Source organism: Otolemur garnettii, unplaced genomic scaffold, assembly GCF_000181295.1.
Source record: "Otolemur garnettii isolate 467f Iridium unplaced genomic scaffold, OtoGar3 scaffold00125, whole genome shotgun sequence".
In the NCBI taxonomy this organism is placed as follows: domain Eukaryota; kingdom Metazoa; phylum Chordata; class Mammalia; order Primates; family Galagidae; genus Otolemur; species Otolemur garnettii.
Window position 1 is genome coordinate 1,423,187 of NW_003852520.1, and position 5,891 is coordinate 1,429,077.

General features: G+C 42.0%; 1 pseudogene across 1 annotated transcript; it reads left to right on the forward strand.

Moving 5' to 3' along the window:
• The first annotated feature begins 4,096 nt into the window (after positions 1 to 4,096).
• LOC100960717 lies at positions 4,097 to 5,891 on the forward strand (annotated as a pseudogene). The gene has a single exon (XR_002775269.1). The product of XR_002775269.1 is annotated as a probable ATP-dependent RNA helicase DDX52 pseudogene (transcript).

Consider the following 5,891-nt stretch of genomic DNA (forward strand, 5'->3'; position numbering starts at 1 on the left):
TTAAGCCAAGGAGTTGGAGGTTGCTGTGAGCTGTAATGCCATGGCACTCTACCCAGGGGGACAGCTTGAGGCTCTGTCTCAAAAAAAAAAAAAGAATTGGAATTGCCAAAAGATTAAGAAATTTACTCCAGGCCATGGACTTGAGCTAATTTGAAGCACAAATCAAATGTATAGCAAATAACAATGAATCATGAATTGTATACAAATACCAGTTTTTAGCTGAACTGTGAACCACAACTGGCTCAAAATTATTGCCTGGAGGTTAAAGACACAGTGCTGGAGATGAGGTTTGAGACGGGCATGAGCCAGAGCGAGACCCCCGCCTCTAAAAAAATAGTCGGGTGTTGTGGTGGGCATCTGTGGTCCCAGCTACATGGGAGGTTGAGGCAAGAGATCGCTTAAGTCCAAGAGTTGAGGTTGCTGTGTGCTAGGACGCCATGGCACTCTACCAAGGGCGACAAAGTGAGACTCTGTCTTTAAAACAAAAAGAAGAAGAAAAGCTAGTGCCAGGGCTGGATGAGCCCTGACATGATTCTTGGACAGGGTACATAGTGGTCATTGCAGGAAGCTGTGCTTGAGCACATTATCTTTTCAGATATGACTGTTTCAGAGGGGTGGTGTTTGGTTTGAAGATAAACACTTTATTCCAAGATCAAATGGGGTCTTAGTTTAAATGTGGAGCCTGGAGCCTGGTTGACACTTGTTTAATCATCTGTTTTCCCAGGTAAGCAGTGTAGTGGGTAGAGTCATTGTCAGTTCACTTTTGAGTTTCTCCATCTCTCTATGCCTCATTTTCCTCTTCTATAAAATTGAGAGTGGCCATGTGCAGTGGCTCACACCTGTAATCCCAGTAGTTTGGGAGGTGGAGGCAGGAGGATTGCCAGAGGCCAAAAGTTTGAGAGCAACCTCGGCAACTCAGCAAGACTCTATCTCTAAAAAACATTCTAGCTGACAGTGATGGTGTGTGCCTATTATCCCAGCTACTTGGGAGCTGGAGGCAGGAGGATGGCTTGAGGTCAGGAGTTGGAGGCCGCAATGAGCTATCATCATGCTACTGCACCCCAGCCTGGGTGACAAAGTGAGACCCTATCTCAAAAAAGAAAAAAATGAGACAATAAGAGTATTGTGAAGTTTACAGTGGGAATTAAATATTTCTATAACAGTTAAGAAGTGGTATAGGACACAAAGACTCCTTGGGTTGAATCCTGAGGTCTCCACTTACTCAGTGGAACCTTGGACAGATTGCCCCGTCTATGCCTTTGTAAACAAAAATAATTGTACAACATTATAGATTTATTGTGAGGATTAAATGAGTTAACATATGTAAGTCACTTAGGTGAGTTTTGACTCCATAAACATTGGTTAATATTACAATTGGTTAGGCTCGGCGCCTGTGGCTCAATCAGCTAAGGCGCCAGCCACGTACATCTAAGGTTGCGGGTTCGAATCCAGCCCAGGCCTGCCAAACAACAATGACGGCTGCAACCAAAAAATAGCGGGCATTGTGGGGGGGGCGCCTGTGGTCCCAGCTACTTGGGAGGCTGAGGCAGGAGACTCGCTTGAGCCTAGGAGTTGGAGGTTGCTGTGAGCTGTGAAGCCACGGCACTCTACCCAGGGTGACAGCTTGAGGCTCTGTCTCAAAAAAAAAAAAATTACAATTGGTTAATATTACAATGAACAACATAGAGTAATCAATAAGTATTTGCTATTTTATTCATCTTCAAGAAGGCAGCAACCACATCTATTTATTCTTCTATCTACTGACACTTAGTAGGTGCCCAACAGATTTTTCTTCCACGAGTGGGTTATTTTCAATCAACACAGTTAAATTTAATTCCTCAAACAAGACTCCAGCAAGTGTAATCTACATTTGTGTCGTCAGACCACATTCTCTCACACTGAGATGTTTAATCTTGTGGAGTTAAAAACAAGGATGCTCAAATAATTTAAGTCTTAAACAGTTTCTCCTCAATTCTTTTGAACTGTGTTCAGTTTGAAGAAGAAACTTTCTAATTTCAAATTACTCTTATTTATTTGTTTTTTGAGATAAGAGTCTCACTCTGTCACCCTGGGTAGAAGTGCCATGGCCTAGCCTAGCTCACAGCAACCTCAAACTCCTGGGCTCCAGTGATCCTCTTACCTCAGTTTCCCAAGTAGCTGGGACTACAGGCACCTACCACAACACCCAGCAAATTTTTCTTTTTCCTTTTTTTTTTCTCTTTTGAGGCAGAGTCTTACTATGTTGCCTTCAGTAGAGTGCTGTGGGGTCACAGCTCACAGCAACCTCAAACTCCTGGGCCCAAATGATTCTCCTGCCTCAGCCTCTCAAGTAGCTGGGACTACAGGTACCCACAACAATGCCTGGCCATTTTTTGGTTGTAGTTGTCATTGTTGTTTGGAGGGCCTGGGCTGAGTTCGAACCTGCCAGCTCTGGTGTATGTGGCTGGTGCCCTAGCCACTGAGCTACTGGAGTGGAGCCATCCAGCTAATTTTTCTAAATTTAGAAATTACTCTTTTATTACTGAATAGTGATTTTTAAAAATCAGGTATGTCGTATATTCAGAGCATGTTTTATTTTTTATTTCATTTTATTTCAGATTTATATGAGGATACAAACCATTAGGTTATAATGTTTGTTTGTAGGTAAGGTCCCTGCTGTAAGTCATGTGCCCCCCCACCCAGGAGGTGTGCCATATACCCTTACGTTGTGCTTACCAGGTGGGAGCACACCCATTCCCTTTCTCCCTTTCCTCTCCCCTCCCTTTTCTTCCCTCTCCTCCTCCCCTCTCTTCTCTCCCCCAAATTGAATTGAATTGAGATTTTTCTCCTGTGTGGGCATGTATGAGATCATCTACGGCTTCATAGCAGTATGGAGTACACTGGATACTTGCTTTTCCATTCTTCTGGTGTTTTACTAAAGAGAACTGAATAGTGATTATAACATTGACATAGCATCATAAATACAGTATTTTTCTTAGAATTCTAACAGTAAGGATCAATTCAATACAAGTTTCATTGTGGCTTGTGCTTCTAGTATCTTTACTATAGCTGGTGACATTTTTTAGACAGTGGTAAACTTGCTGACAAAAGTTTGCAAGACAAATCAATTGCACTGACTCTTCTTTACATGAATAATGGAAACTATATTGGGGCAGTTGAAAAACTAAACTCGTTATCCATTCTTGATATAGGACATTTGCCAGCTAAGCCACAAAACTAGTATTGCAACTTATGCAATTTGCTTTCCTGGTTTCACTTACTTCTCTGCTTGGCATAGAAATCCAGTCCGTCCCACACACACTCTCGCTTCTGAAGAGCAATTATTAGAGGGCCCTTAGAAGAGCTTTGTTTTGCTGTTTTCTCTAAGTAGCACAATTTATACTCTGTTTATATCTGATTATACATGAAGGTAGCAGGCATGAACCTTACCCACAAATTTTATTGGGCTGAAGAAGTCACATTAAATTTTTTCTTATATTGTTGTCTTGGTTCTGACGGAGGCCTCACCCTGCCTGGCTGGGTGGGTTGAGGGCAGCAGATTCAACGCCACATGTCAGAGGGTTATTTGAACAGGAACTGCTGGGGGGAGAGTGGCTTCGTGCTACCTCCAACGCAGGCAGAAGGCCTTGAGCTCTCAGCAGACTCTCCCCAGCACGGTCACTGTCCAGCTTCAGCGTCTGTCTGAGGGCAGGACACAGTGTTGTCCACACCTGGAGTGAAGCCCAAGAGGGGTGGGGGGTGGAGAAGAGGTCTGGAAAGCATACAGGGAAAACAAACACCTTATTATGAATGAATGATAACTTTTCGAGTAATGATGCAACAAATAACTGAAAATTTGAATGGGTAATTAGGTACCACATATGTACAATTCTCTTTATCTATAATCAAATCCTCTATCTTCTAATTAGAGGATCTGTGAACCTGTATCCTGAAGAAGATGCCTCATGCCTTTGTGATGCTATGAATCTATTCTTTAAAAACAACAAAATTTTCAAGGTGTTATTAATATTTTAATAATTGAAAATGTAGCATATTTAGCTCCTAAATTAAGAGTAGGAATCGACTTAAAATACTTCAGGTCAATTCTGGGTAAAAGATGGACATCCAAGATCTCTTTCGCCGGCTCGGAACCGGGGCCAAATTTGACGTGAGACGCTTCTCGGCAGATGCAGCCAGATTCCAGAAAGGAAAAAAGGAAGTACGACTTTGATTCTTCAGAGGTGCTGCAGGGACTGGACGTTACTGGAAACAAGAAGTCTTTCTCAGGTGAGTGTGGAGTGTCACAAACACACCAGGAGCTCCAAAATGAAGAGAAAAAAAGAAGAGAGTCTGACTGAGAGAAAGAGGGAGCAGAAGAGGACAGAGGGAGAAGGTAACATCAGAAATTAGTTCTGAAGGAGAAGGTACCACTATACAGTAGATGTCATCTGTGGATGCAAAGATTGAAGAGAAAAAAATGGAGGGAGAAAATACACTAACTTCAGAAAAATTGGAGCATCTCAGAAAGGAAAAGATAAACTTCTTCCGGAATAAGCACAAAATTCACATTCAAGGAACTGATCTTCCAGACCCAATTACTAAATTTCAGCAACTTGATTAGGAATATAAAATTAATTCTCAGCTGCTTCAAAATATTGTAGATTCAGGCTTCCAAACGCCTCCGCCAATCCAAATGCAGCTATTCCAGTTATGTTGCATGGTCGGGAACTTCTGGCTTCTACTCCTACTGGATCTGGGAAAACTTTGGCTTTCAGTATTCCTATTTTAATGCAGCTAAAACAACCTGCAAATAAAGGCTTCAGAGCCCTGATTAGATCACCGACATGAGAACTTGCCAGCCAGTTTCACCGAGAGTTAATAAAAATCTCTGAGGGAGCAGGATTCATGATACACATGATCTACAAAGTGGCAGTTGCAGCCAAGAAATCTGGACCTAAATCATCTAAAAAGTTTGATATTCTTGTGACTACTCCAAATCAACTGATTTATTTACTAAAGCAAGATCCACCAGGAATAGACCTAATGAGTGTTGAATGGCTGGTAGTAGATGAGTCAGACAAACTATTTGCAGATGGCAAAACTGGGTTCAGAGACCAGCTGGCTTCCGTTTTTCTGGCCTGCACATCTCCCAAGGTCAGAAGAGCTATGTTCAGTGCAACTTTTGCCTATGATGTTGAACAGTGGTGCAAACTCAACCTGGACAATGTCATTACTGTATCCATTGGAGCAAGGAATTCTGCAGTAGAAACTGTAGAACAAGAGCTTCTCTTTGTTGGGTCTGAGACTGGAAAACTTCTGGCCGTGAGAGAACTTGTTAAAAAGGGTTTCAATCCACCTGTTCTTGTTTTTGGCCAGTCCATGGAAAGAGCCAAAGGACTTTTTCATGAACTCATATATGAAGGTATTAATGTGGATGTTATTCATGCAGAGAGAACACAGCAACAGAGAGATAACACAGTCCACAGCTTCAGAGCAGGAAAAATCTGGGTTCTTATTTGTACAGCTTTGCTAGCAAGAGGGATTGATTTTAAAGATGTGAACTTGGTGATCAACTATGACTTCCCAACCAGCTCAGTGGAATATATCTACAGGACAGGTCGAACTGGAAGAGCAGGGCATAAGGGAAAAGCTATTACGTTTTCCACCGAAGATGATAAACCATTATTAAGAAGTATCGCCAGTGTTACAACAGGCAGGCTGTCCTGCCCCAGAATACATAAAGGGATTCCAAAAACTACTAAGCAAAGAAAGAAAAAGATGATTAAGAAGCCAGTGGAAAGGGAGAGCATTAGTGCGACTCCAAAATATTTCTTGGAAAAAGCTAAGGATAAACTAAAAAGGTCAGTAGTCAGAATACCAAGAAGAAAGTAGCTCTTGAAGATAGAAATTAA